Genomic DNA, 15,198 nt, shown 5'->3' with positions numbered 1-15,198 from the left:
GCCAGAGGAATGTTAAAAAAGAAAACCAAAGCTGAAGGCATCACAATTCCAGACTTTAAGCTGTATTATAAAGCTTTAATTATCAAGACAGTGTGGTGCTGGCACAAAAACAGACACATAGGTCAGTGGAGTAGAAAAAAGAACCCAGAATGGACTCACAAATTATGGCCAACTAATCTTTGATAAAGCAGAAAAAATATCCAATGGAAGAAAGAATCTCTTTAGCACATGGTGTTTGGAAAACTGGACAGTGACATGGAGAAGAATGAAACTGGACCACTTTCTTACACCGGACACAAAAGTAAATTCAAAATGGATGAAATACCTAAATGTGGACAGGAAGCCATCTAAATCCCACAGGAGAAAATAGATGGCAACCTCTTTGACCTCGGCTGCAGCAACTTCTTACTTGACATGTCTCTGGAGGCAAGAGAAATAAAAGCAAAAATGAAGTATTGAAACCTCATCAAGATAAAAACTTCTCCACAGCAAAGGAAACAATCAACAAAACTAAAAGGCAACCGAGGGAATGGGAGAAGACATTTGCAAATGGCATATTGGATAAAGGGTTGGTATCCAAAATCTATAACGAACCTATCAGACTCAACACCCCAAAAATAAATAATACGGTGAAGAAATGGGCAGAAGACATGAATAGACACTTCCAAAGAAGACAGCCAGATGGCTAACAGACATATGAAAGATGCTCAACATCGCTCATCATCAGGAACCCACTTTTAATCTTTGCAAGAACATTTAGGTACGTGGTTCCTGGGTCCAGCTCCAGAGAGGCAGGACTGTGTTGGAAGTACTTGCTGAATCCAGGAAAAGGAAATGGTTATTGCATAAATCATTCATTTGTTTATATTAGAAAAAAAAAAGCCCAGCTTTTTTTTACCTGCTAAGTCCCTGGCTAAGATATGTGAAAGACCAATATAAACATAGATTTTCACATACAAAGTAGAGTTACACTGTACACATGGAGAGATTCTAAAATTGATCTTATATGGTCAACATTACTCCTGAAAATTATGTCAGCAAATGTTTATGTTGGGGGCAGACATGGTATTCTTCCACAAGTCTAACACAGTTGATTTTCCTCTTTAACATTGGGATATTTCACTGTATATTCAGCCTAGCATTAGATGTAGTAGTTGTTTTATATGCAAGAATTTGTTATACAAAATAATGCATGTTTAAACATTAAAGTCTTGGGGCGCCTGGGTGGCTCAGTTGGTTAAGCGTCCAACTTCCGCTCAGGTCATGATCTCGGGGTCCGTGAGTTCGAGCCCTGCATCAGGCTCTGTGCTGACAGCTTGGAGCCTGGAGCCTGCTTCAGATTCTGTGTCTCCCCCTCTCTCCGCCCCTCCCCCGCTCACACTCTGTCTCTGTCTCTCTCTCTCTCAAAAATGAAGTGAAATGAAATGAAATAAAATTTTATTTAGAGGCGCGTCTCTCTGGGGCGCCTGGGTGGCTCAGTCGGTTGGGCGTCCGACTTCGGCTCAGGTCATGATCTCCGGGTCCGTGAGTTCGAGCCCTGCATCAGGCTCTGTGCTGACAGCTCAGAGCCTGGAGCCTGTTTCGGATTCTGTGTCTCCCTCTCTCTCTGACCTTCCCCCATTCATGCTCTATCTTTCTCTGTCTCAAAAATGAATAAACGTTAAAAATAAAATAAAATAAAGTGTCTCTCTGATGTAAGGTTGAATAGACCCACTTAAAAAATAAAAGTATATGCAGGGTTTTACACTTGCTCTTAGGAAGAGTGTGCTGTTGCTGTGTTCCCTGAGTGTTATATCTGTCAGTCTCTGTGTTCCTCAGGGAAGAACTTTGAGGCAGATGGGAAAGAGGATCCAGTTTCCATTTCATGGATGATGAGACTACTACTCAGAGATGTTCATGGCTTATTCCAAGTCACAATTAATACATGGTAGAACTAAGACTCGGTATTTGGTGTTTTGATTCAAAATCTATTGGAGGTAAAAAAATTATTATTATTATTATTATTATTACACAATATTTGCCATACTTTAAAAAAATTAGTGAAACTTGAACGATTAGTGGATAAAAATGCCTCTGAGCACAAATAGAAGGAAAATATTCAAATAAGAAAGATGCCTAGAAAGTTATCTTTCACATTTTATATTTGACAGACCTTTTGTCTAATTTAGAAAGGGTGACTAAGTTCTTATTTGATACAGATTTATACAGTAAGCGAGAACATATAAGATAGCTTGTAATAAACTATATTTGGGTGTTTACTAAGTGCCAGTAAATTCTTACATTCAACATGTTATTTAAACTTCACATCCTGGGTTCTGATAAACATCAATGTGATTAGCCCCTTGCAGCAGAGTTTGCTAGCTGTTCACCTCTTATTCTAGAACATACATTTCCCTTTTTTTCTTGCAGTGAAATGTGAAATATGAATGAATTCTAGACAAAATGGACACCATTCTGGGGAAAAGTTTACCTTTTCCATATTCTCTTTGACCCTCTGTGGGCTGGATGCAGATGATGATGAGGCCCTACTTAGATAATACAGCTGTAATGTGATGACAGGAGAAGATTGCAATAGTCATGATAGAGAATGAAAAAATGGTTGTAGCAACCATCTAACAGGTCACAAAGAGCACTCTGGTGTGCTGGCAATGATCTATTCTTGTATCCACTAGTGATTATAAGCTGTTAATTTTCTAATAATTGGTGAAGTGTAATTTTATACTTAAAGTGTATAAATTTCACGATAGTTTCCAAAATGTTGATTATGCTCTCCATAAACAGAACATTAAGCTAATCCATAAGCAAAGATTGAGCATAAAGACCCAAGTAAATGGGAACAACCCTCAGAATATAGAATGGCTCCCATAGAAAAGGACCACCATATGTAGGATAACACTTACAGAACAATATAGACGAGTCCGGGGCAGAGAACGTTCTCTCCACTAACCTGATGAAGAATTTCACCACTGTTTGTAGAAGGAGGAAAGTCAATGTACAATCCCGTCTTATAGATTTGTAGTATGTTATGCATCATTATGCTTAAGCTAATGGTATAATAAAGAGAGTGTAGCCCTCATTCTGTTTTATATCATTTCATTTTCCGAATCCTGTCCACTTTTTTCATAAAGTCTTTCCTTAAAGAACTTCTTTAGGCATTATCTTTTATATTTGTAATGAAAACCATTTGAAAATATAGAAATATAGCAATACTTAGGCATAGAGAAAAGACTGCCTCAGTCATTGGAAGTACTACAAGAGATAATGATTGCATCAGAATCAGGTATCACAATTGTGACTTAAGTTCACAGGTGATTCAACAGTAAGTAATTTTGTGTTGAGTCTAGCATATTGGATGACAGGATTTTATAATCTCACCTGCCTAGATAAACACTGTTCCTGGAGATCAAGAGAGACCTGATACTCAGTTAAGTAAACACTTAATAAATTGTTGATCCTCAGTCTTTGTGTGTATATACTCATAATGTAGGGGTTTTTTTTTTTTTTTGGCTTTTGTCTTTCTATAAGTAGATCACAGTGTTAGAAAGGTGCCATGAGTTCAAAATAAATTATTTGATTTCTTAAAGTGACAGTGACATGTGATGATGAAAAGGTGGTTAAAATGAATGCTTTGGCAGTTGCTGCTAGGAAAATTAAGGTAAAAGAAACATGAAAAACTAGAACTAAAAGGGCAGTTATGTTTAAAAAAAAAAAAAGGTCAAGAACATCAGTGATCAGAACATCACTGATACTGAATTTGGGAAATGTATAAAGAGTAACATTTTTTTGACAGAATTCTGACTTGAATCTATAGATTGAATTTCCCAAATTAGTAGTCTACTGAGGCAGAGATTCAGTGATATCTTTTCATTTCCTCTTTCATTACTCAGGCAAGAGCTTTCTGATTGCCTGACATGTGTGTGCACACACACACACACACCACTTAATTAGTCCCTAAATTTCTAAAACCCTCACTTCTATCCCAATAAAAGCTTAAGTTATAGGTATTTTTGCACCAATGAATTATCATTGCATAGTGAAATAAGTTTGGAATTATAGCTCATAATGGAAATTGTTAACTGTGATAGGATTCTAACTGCATGATAAGCAACTGTGGATTAAATAGAGCAGAGTTAAAAATTGTCTTTCACACCTCAGAACATTTGTTCTGTAATTGATGCAATTTTGACCCTGTCCCATTCTTTTCCCCTGCCTGGAATTGCTACTTCCCATTGGTATTATGCATTGGTCCTACCTTGCCAGGAATACTTTTTGACTCTTTAATACTAAGTGATGATTCCCTTCTTGGCTGGCATCTCATTGGTGTTTATTGTACTATTGCATGTATCACATTGTATTATAAAAGTTTTTTACATTCATAATCTCAATAAAAAAGTGAAATTGGAAGTGGATTTTCCCCATAAAATGAGGGGGGTTTTGCATAAAACAAGAACATACTCAAAAGTATGGGACAACAAAACCATATTTTAATGCCACCAGCTGTGTTCTAGGCACAAAAAGAAAATGGAGTTAAGTACGACTTTTCTCAGAACTCTAAGTAGTGTAGATACATGCTCAGTGAGGATAGCGGATTGAGCTGATCTAGTAATTTGAGGGTCTTGTGAAACTGGTCTTTATGATCTGATAATTATGCTACTGAATATTTACTCAAAGAATACGAAAATACTAATTTGAAAAGATACATGTATCTCTAAGTTTATAGCAGCATTATTTACAATAGTCAAATTATGGAAGCAGCCCAAGTGTCCATCAATAGATGAGTGGATAAGGAAGATACGTTATGTATACAAGGGAATATTATTCAGCCATAAAAAAGAATGAAATCTTGCCATTTGCCATGCCATGGATGGATCTAGAGAGTATAATGTTAAGCAAATAAGACAGAGAAAGACAAATGCCATATGATTTCACTTATATGTAGAATTTAAAAAACAAAACAAAGAGAGCAAGCAACAATCCCCAAAACAAAACTCTTAACTATAGACAACAAACAGATGGCTACCAGAGGGGAGGTAGGTGGGGGAAGGGGTGAAATAGGTGAAAGGGATTAAGAGTACACTTATCTTGATGAGCAGCAAATAATGTATACAATTGTTGAATAACTTTATTGTACACTTGGAACTAATATAATGCTGTATGTTAACTATACTGGAATTAAAATTAAAAAAAGAAACTGATCTTGTTTGTTCAGGGAGGAAACCTACTGCTGTCGGTCAATCTGTACAGATACAAGACTTGTTGTCTTAGATGCCCTGGAGACAGATGTCCACTTTCATTCTTATGGGACCAGCTAGATATAGTCCTGACATTTTCAGAGTTGCCAGACATTCATGTGCTGACATGTCCATGCACAAGTCCATGTACAAATATACATTTATATTTAAATATGCACACACATACATAAAACCAATTGACGTGCCTATCATTCAAAAATAGCATTGGTGTCTAAACTCAAACCAGCCAATCTAAAATAATCTAAATGTGTTAGCCAGTTTTATATTTAAGTTGAGTGAGCATCAATGAATGGATACTTGATTGAAGAGTCTAAGCTCCCAACTATAGAATGTTCTGGGCATCTCTATCTGGAAATATCCGTATGCCTTACTGAAGTACAAGATTTTAAGGATGTAGCATTACTTTGTTAACTGTTATATCCTCAATTTCTAGTACCTCATGGATGCTCAACTAATATTCTTTAGCTAAATTAGTGGCTGAGCTAAATTAGTGGTATGATGCTGCCATATGGTCATAGTGTCATAGGAGTCTAGTGTGTGAGGTCAGCTTACTTGAGTTTTAATCTGGTGGCTTCCTGATTTAATTCTTTCAGGTTAATTTTGCCTTGCACATTAGAATTATTTGACAGCTTTTAGTAAATACTGGTTCTTCAGGTTTAAGTAAGAGTTTTCTTAAAATAAAATATCTTATTTAAATAAATAAGCATTAGTAAAAACTTTGGAAGCTATGCAATGAAAAGATAAGAAACATGACTTTGAATTTGATTTTTACTCAGACACCACTAAGTTTAACTATATCTGTTTTTTACCAATAAACTGAATTTCCATCTCTACGTCATTGCTTAATTTTACCTTTTCCCCCCACTTAGCACTGATGTGGAACTGTTGTTATTATTTTAATTGACAACCATATGACCAGATCTATATCTACACTTAGAATATATTTTGCCAAATGATAAGAACTTAAAAACTGAGAATAAACTGAGGGTTGATGGGGGGTGGGAGGGAGGGGAAAGTGGGTGATGGGCATTGAGCAGGGCATCTTTTGGGATGAGGACTGGGTGTTGTATGGAAACCAACTTGACAATAAATTTCATATTAAAAATATATTTTTTCAAAAATTTAACTTTCTGAGATAAATAAGGTTATGAGTGACTTCATCAAAATGAGGAAGGAATTTTTAAAAAAACAAACCATACTTGTTTTTTTTTCTTGTACCTCTATCTGTAATAAGTTTCATGAAAATATTGACATATCGGGATACTTTCATAGGGAGTTGTGCTATGTATCTTCTAAAACCCAACCAGATTTGTGGCCATGATTTTTCTCTCATTTCAAAATAGAAATACGTTATTTAACTAAAGAGTATCCCCCCATTTTTTCAGCTTTATTGAGATATAATTGATATGTAGCACTATATAAGTTTAAGGTGTACAGATTCAGGAGAGGTGGTCAAAGATATCAATTTAGGAAGATCCTGAACTCACCTCCTCCTGCAGACCCACTGAATCTACAGCTATATATGGAACAGTTTCCTCTGAGAAAGATTTGATAACTGGCTGAGCAGCTCCTTCACTTTGGCAAACAAGAAAAGGGCCACACAGAGGAGGGAAGGAGAAGCTGAGATGTGATCTTGCTGTGAACCCCTGGCAAACTCACACCTCTCCCTGAGAAGCAGAGTGTTCATACCCCACCTCAGACACCCCAGCTTTTAAGACCTGCAGGTGAGAGGTGAGGCCCCAAACATCTGGCTTTGAAAACCAATGGAGCTCATGTCCATGAGACCCAAAGGCTATAGTGAACTGAGAAACATTTCTTAGAGGGCGTATGTGCAATTCACTCACCTCAGGGCTCCGTGCAGATGCAGCCATTTAAAAAGTGCCAAGACTATATCTGAAAGACATTCATTTGCTAATGTTAATCATCAGATTAAGAGCCAAGGCTGTGTTGGGGTATTCTGTGGGGATTGAGATGCTAGGTGGGTGCCATTTTTGTGCTCTCCCTCTATTTTGCTAAACGTGGTGGTCGCCATTTGTTTTTACTCAGTGGGTGCCATTTTTGCATTCTCCCTCTGCTTTGATAAAGCTGTCGAGTGCCATCTTTTCTTTTTTTTAATACTAACCTTTTTTCTTCTTTAATTTTTCCCCCTCCTTGGCAGGTGTCTTCTTCACACTTTTCTTCTCCCATACTCCACAGAGCCAGTATCTCCAGGAGGGAAGCTTTTACACACACCTGACGCCTGAGTTTTGTGACTGCAGCCCAGGGGATGCCTTTTGATTGCCTGGCTCTGGAGGTCAAGGGAGCTTGCATCCCTGGATCCCATGGGATTGTAACAACTGGAGAGTCAGTTGGTAGTTCTTGGCAGATTACCACATGAAGGGCACTGCACAGAGAGCACATGGAAATATACCCTCAGTCTTTCTGAGAAAGAGGCTTTTTTGCTTTCCCTTGAGTGTTGGCCTGAGGGGCAGGCTTCTGGTCTGGCACACTTCCAGAAGCCTATGGAGGTGGTTTCAGGGAATGTAGGCTAGGGAGCCTCTCTCTCTGTCCTCTCCCTCTGCCTTGCTACAGCCCGCCAGTATCTTTTAGAAAGGATCTCATACACTGGTCTGGAGCCCAGATATTTGTAGCTATTTCCCAGGGGATGCCTCCATTGCCTGGGGAGAGCTGAATTATTATAGTCTCTAGGAAAGCCATCTGATATTAAACTGAAAGATGATATTCTACAAAATTGTTTTACTGAGGTAAAAGTACTGATATGTCAAATACAGGCACAAATAATTATGATTATTTTAACATTGCTTATAGTGGAAAATCTGGAAAAATAGTGAAGTTATACTAAGATGAAATGATTGGGTAAGTTATAATATACCCACAGCAGAATATTGGGGAAATAGTAATGAATTAATGAAGTATCATCAAATGACAAAAACAAGAGATTTAAAATTATGTACCTTGGGGCAAGGTACATAAACTCCATGCAAATCCTGCTTAGGATTCTCTTTCTCTCTCTCTCCACTCTCTCTCTGCTCCCCTCCCCCCCCCCCCATTGACACTTGCTCTCTCTCTTGTTCTCTCTCTTTCAAAAATAAATAAAAAAAGAAAAATATATACTTTGTAATCATTTAAAAACTCTTAGAAATGTATTTGGTTATGTGAGCAAGTAGGAAAATATGGTAAGGTGTGTGCTAGGTTATACACAGGAATAACTGAGTGATGGAAGGAAGCCAAGACGGGAGAAGTGCTAAGAAAAAAAGGAAAATGAAGTGATTTGTTTTAAAACATGAATGATCCTGTGTGTCATAATGGGAAAATTACATATGTATAGGAGACTGTGTGTGCGCATGTAATATATTTTTTGAAAGGTATTTCTTTTTTTTTAATTTTTTGAACATTTTAATTTATTTTTTAGAGACAGACAGAGCACAAGCCGGGGAGGGGTAGAGAGAGAGAGGGAGACACAGAATCCGAAGCAGACTCCAGGCTCTGAGCTGTCAGCACAGAGCCCGACGTGGGGCTCGAATTCACAAACTGTGAGATCATGACCTGAGCCGAAGTCAGATGCTTAACCAACTGAGCCACCCAGGCACCCCCAAAATGTTTTGATTACTTCTTTTCATCCTTTTTTTTTTAAGGCTTAGTATTATCTTTCTGGTAGCAGCTTTATTGATGATTCACACATTTAAATTAAACAGTTTATGCTTTACTCACAGAGTTGTGCAACCATTGCCACAACATATTTGGGGACCTTTCCACCATTCCCATAGCTACTGGTCTCCTATTCCTCACCCCAATCTAGGCAACCCCCAATCTAATTTCTGTCTCTATAGATTTTAAATGCCTTGGATAGTCCATGCAAACAGAATAATACAATACGTGGTCTTTTGTGACCAGCTTTTCTTACTTGGCTTACTCTTTCCAAAGTGCTTCCATATTGTAAATTGTAAAGTCGCTTTGTTTCTTTTCTTTTTTCGCTAAGTAATACTCCATTATGTGCATACACTTCATTTTGTGGTATAAATTTTGTTGAATTCCAACTCATCTATTTTTTTCTTTTGTCTCATGTGCTGTAGGTGTCATATTTAAGAAGCCACTGCCTTAATCCAAGGTCCCAGAGACTTACTCAGATATTTTCTTCTGTGAGTTTTATGATACTACTTCTTACATTTATATCTATGATTTATTTGGAATTAATTTTGCTTCTTGTGTGAGACAGGAGTCCAATTTCATTTCTCTAAATGTCAACATCTACTTTGTTGAAGAGATTATTGGCTCTCCAGAGAACATCTTGGCATCCATGTTGAAAATCAAGTGATCATCAGTGTGAGAGTTGTTTTTGCATTCTCTTCATGGAAATATATGCATATATGCACCTGTCATGAATTTAAATGAAATCAATTTATCTCTATACTCTAATTCTTTGGTTTTCCTTCACACGTCACTTGTCTGAGTTCTTTATTACATTTGCATTTAGGCCTTTTTATTTCACCTGTTTAATAATTAAAAACAAAGGGATGGGTGGTCTTAGAATGCTTTCAAGCTACTATATGGATTAATTTTGATTACCCAGAGCCATAATATTGAAGATGGGGAGGAATAAGGAACAGCTTTAATTTTTTTTCTCTCCTTGAATTAACTATACTTTGAACAACTGCTTCTTTTATCTCTTAACACTCCTCTAAAGAATTTAAATACTATCTGTAATCACAGTGCCTTGCATTAGATTTCCAGAACTTGTTCATTTTCTCACTGAAAGTTTATCACTTTCAACAACAAGCCAGTTCCCCCCGACCCTTCCCAGCCCTTGGTAACCACCTCTCTACTCTTTCTATGAGTCTGGCTTTTTAATTTTTAAAATCATTTTTACATGTTTATTTATTTATTTTGAGAGAGAGTGTGTGTGGGTATGGAAAAGGAGCAGGGAGAGAGGGAGAGAAAGAATCTCAAGCAGGCTCTGAGCTGTCAGTACAGAGCCTGACTTGGGGCTCCAACTCATGACCCTGAGATCATGAGCTGAAATCAAGAGTTGGATGCTTAACTGACAGAGCCACCCAGATGCCCCAAGTCTGGATTTTTTAGATTCCATATACAAGTGATATCACGTAGTATTTGTCTTTCTTTGCCTGATTTATTTCACTTAAGAAATTTCCTCTATAGAAAGCAGGAAAAGACCTCTCTGACCTCAGCCGTAGCCATCTCTTACTCGACACATCCCCAGAGGCAAGGGAATTAAAAGCAAAAGTGAATTACTGGGACCTTATGAAGATAAAAAGCTTCTGCACAGCAAAGGAAACAACCAACAAAACTAAAAGGCAACCAACGGAATGGGAAAAGATATTTGCAAATGACATATCGGACAAAGTGCTAGTATCCAAAATCTATAAAGAGCTCACCAAACTCCACACCCGAAAAACAAATAACCCAGTGAAGAAATGGGCAGAAAACATGAATAGACACTTCTCTAAAGAAGACATCCGGATGGCCAACAGGCACATGAAAAGATGTTCAACGTCGCTCCTTATCAGGGAAATACAAATCAAAACCACACTCAGATATCACCTCACGCCAGTCAGAGTGGCCAAAATGAACTAATCAGGAGACTATAGATGCTGGAGAGGATGTGGAGAAACGGGAACCCTCTTGCACTGTTGGTGGGAATGCAAATTGGTGCAGCCGCTCTGGAAAGCAGTGTGGAGGTTCCTCAGAAAATTAAAAATAGACCTACCCTATGACCCAGCAATAGCACTGCTAGGAATTTATCCAAGGGATACAGGAGTACTGATGCATAGGGGCACTTGTACCCCAATGTTTATAGCAGCACTCTCAACAATAGCCAAATGATGGAAAGAGCCTAAATGTCCATCAACTGATGAATGGATAAAGAAATTGTGGTTTATATACACAATGGAATACTACGTGGCAATGAGAAAAAATGAAATATGGCCTTTTGTAGCAACGTGGATGGAACTGGAGAGTGTGATGCTAAGTGAAATAAGCCATACAGAGAAAGACAGATACCATATGGTTTCACTCTTATGTGGATCCTGAGAAACGTAACAGAAACCCATGGGGGAGGGGAAGGAAAAAAAAAAAAAGAGGTTAGAGTGGGAGAGAGCCAAAGCATAAGAGACTGTTAAAAACTGAGAACAAACTGAGGGTTGATGGGGGGTGGGAGGGAGGGTAGGGTGGGTGATGGGTATTGAGGAGGGCACCTTTTGGGATGAGCACTGGGTGTTGTATGGAAACCAATTTGACAGTAAATTTCATATATTAAAAAATAAATAAATAAATAAATAAATAAATAAATAAATAAAAAGAAATTTCCTCTAGGACCATCTATGGTGTTGTAAATGGCCGAGTTTTGTTATTTCTCATGGCTGAATAATATTCCATTATATGTATGCCACATACTTGCAATTTACTGAGAAAGTAGGTCTTAAAAGTTCTCACCACAAAAAGGATATGGTAATTATGTAACTTGATGGAGGTGTTAGTTAATACGGCTGTGGTAAATCATATGGCAATATTCATTTATCAAATAAACATATTGTACACCTTAAAGCTACACAGTACTATATGTCAATTCCATCTCAATAAATCTTGAAATGAATTCAAATTCTTCTCACATTGAGATAAAGGGAAGTGAAAGGAGAATGCAAAAGAGTTACCAAAATTTTCTTCCACCATATTAAAATGTATATAGTATTTTGTAGTTTTAAAAGTGAGACTAATATGTATATAGCAAGGATCTTAATTTGACTTTTATTTTTTTGAGTTTATCTAGTTATTTTGAAAGAGGGAGAGAGAGTGTGTGTGTGAACAGAGGAAGGGCAGAGAGAGAGGGAGAGAATCCCAAGCAGGCTCTGCACTATTAGCATGATGGGGGGCTCGATCCCATGAACCATGAGATCATGACCTGAGCTGAAATCAAGAGTTGGAATCTCAACAGACTGAACCACCCAGGTGCTCCTTAATTTGACTTTTAAAAATATTCACTCATATGTGGAATTTAAGAAACAAAACAAATGAACTTAGCAGCAAAAAAAAAAAAAAAAAAAAAAAAAGAGGACAACCAAGAAACAGATTCTTAATTACAGAGAACAAACTGATGGTTCCCAGAGGGGAGGTGAGCAGGGAGATTGGTTAGTTGATGGGGATTAAGGAGGGCACTTGTGATAAGCACCAGGTGTTGTATGTAAGTATTGAGTCACTAAATTCTATACCTGAAACTAAATTTACTGTATGTTTACTGTGAGTAACTATATGTTAACTAACTGGAAATTAAATAAAAACTTGGAAAGAAAGAAGAAAAAATATTATTAAAGCCCTCCTGGGATATTCCTTACAGCATTTTTTTTCTTTTAAATTGATTTGAGTGTTCTCTAAGATAAAAGTCCCCATCAGAGGGAGCTGTTTACTTTGATTATTGCTCAAACATTAATTTCCAATTGATAGAGACGTACTTGGACCACCTAACTCTATACCCTAATTCATAGGGAGAAGTAAAACAGATTAATCTTTCAAAATGTTATAGTGTTGGTACAAAAGAAAATTCTTATTTTTAGGACAATTGTAATTGTAAGATGTCTCTCCCCTAAAGACCCAGTGTGCCTTCTCTCTTTTACTATGATTTATGATCTGGAAAATGTGTGAACTAGAAAAATCTCAGAGGCAACACATCTTTCCCTAGAAGGGTCATTGATAGGAGAGTTGATACCCAAAATAGGGTAAACCCCAGATTGCTGCACTTCTCTTTGAATAATACATGTGGTGTCATGTTGTAGGGTTTGCTAGGACACATTTATGCGTTCTATTATCCAGAAATGCAATTATTCATTCCTTTTTCACCAGGATTTTTATACTTTTGATCTGCTCAGAAAATTTATATTGTCACAGTATTTGGGTACAGGAAAGAGCAGCTCTCGATCATAGCTACTTGGTTTGGAGCAGGGGGTGGGAATTAAATGCACTGGTCACACAAGTCATGGATTGGTAGGTCGTTTTTCTGGCTCTTCATTTTTACTCGGGATCCAAGAGAAAAACAAAGTCAGGCCATCCAGCTCTTAATAGTAACTTCCATTTTCAGTTTTATAGTTACACTGTCTTTGAGATGGGGAGCTTTGGTTTTTATAAGAATGCCCATGAAGAAAGCCTTATGTCTCCTTTTTAATGCCACAGCTAGTGGAGTCTTCTAGTAGAATTTCTATCTAGCCTTATTTCATATAATTAATAATCTAATTTTTTTTACCTTGGATCCTTTTCCAAAACATTGCATCTTGAATTTCCTTCTCTCTCTCTTTTTTAAACCTAATTTTGTGAGTGTAAAAGTTTCAAAATCATATGTGTGATGTTGGAAAGATCCTAAACATGGACCTTAGATACAGATCTTAGATCATAGATTTAGAGAATGAAGAAAGACCTTTAAAGTGAAGTCTGCTATAGACTGAATGTGGCTTCCTTAAATTCCTATGTTGAAACTTAATCCTTAGTGTGATGGTATTAGGAGGTGAGAATTTGGTAGTTGATTAGGTCATAAGGGTGGAGCCTTCATGAATGGGAACAATGCCCTTATAGAAAAGATAGCAGAGAGTACCCTTTTACCTTTGGTCATGTGAGGACAGAGCAAGAATACAGCGGCCTATGAACCAGGAAGAGGTACCTCACCAGAGATGGAATATCCTGGTGCCTTGATCTTGCACTTCCCTGATTCCAGAGCTGTGTGAAATAAATTTCTCTTATTTATAAGCCACCAATCCATGGATTTGTTATAGCAGCCAAAACAGGCTAGCACAATGCCTGAGTGATCTTTTCCATCTTTCTCCCTCTAGAATTGTCATGAAAAAAAATTCCATAATTGTGGGAGCACAAGTCATTGTTTTATGTTTGGAGCCACTTACTTTGAGTAGTTTACACATTTGAAGAAACTCAGAGTCCGATGCTTTTTTACTACTGAGAGAATCCCCTCTATATGAGTAAATAAATGATGCCCTTCTGCCCTTCTCCCCTACTAAATATAAGTGTGTGTGTAAATATATGCTTTTATGTATTCATCAGATGATAAGAATTCAGAATTCATCATACTAGCTTCTAATTTTCTTGTAGTGTCTTTGTCTGGACTTGATATCAAGGTAATGCTGGCCTCATAAAATGGATTTGAAAGTCTACCCTGTTCTTTAATGTTATGGGAGAGTTGAGAAGGACTGTGCTACTTCTTTAAATGTTTGGTAGAATTCCTACTTGAAGCTAGGATTTTCATTGTTGGGAAATTTTAGAGTATTGATTTAATCACATGTCAGTGACAGTTCTGTTCAGAAATTCTATGTATTCATGATTCATTTTTGGTAGGTTGTATATTTCTACAAATTTATCCATTTCTTCGAGATTATCCACTTTTTGGTGAACAAATGTTCATATAATCTTCTTTTTCTTTTTCTTTCTGTGGCAACCGTTGTATTGTCTCCTCTTTCATTTCTTATTTTACTTACCTGAGTCTTCTCTCTTCTTCTTTTTTTTTTAATGTTTGAAGGAGACAAAGAGAGAGAGAGAGAGAGAGAAAGTGGAGGGAGAGGCAGAGAGAGAGGGAGACACAGAATCCAAAGCAGGCTCCAGACTCAGCTGTCAGCACAGAGCCAGATGCGGGGCTCAAACCTACAAACCAGGAGATCATGACCTTGGCTGAAGTTGGACACTTAACTGACTGAGCCACCCAGGCGCCCCTCTCTTCTTTCTTATTTAGACTTGCTAAAGGCTTGTCAGTTTTACCTTTTAAAACTGCTCTCATTTTCAAGCTTTACTATGATTTTCTATTTTCTATTTGATATATTTCTGGTTTTGTTCTTTTCTTTCCAATTCCTTGAGGTATAAAGCCAGGTAATTTATTTGAGTCTCTCTTCTTTTATAATATAGGTGTTATCATAACAGAGTTCCCCTTTGGAATATATGTGTA

The sequence above is a fragment of the Neofelis nebulosa genome, chromosome 10, assembly GCF_028018385.1.
Source record: "Neofelis nebulosa isolate mNeoNeb1 chromosome 10, mNeoNeb1.pri, whole genome shotgun sequence".
NCBI classification, from domain to species: Eukaryota; Metazoa; Chordata; class Mammalia; order Carnivora; family Felidae; genus Neofelis; species Neofelis nebulosa.
Note: the sequence above shows the minus strand (reverse complement) of the source record.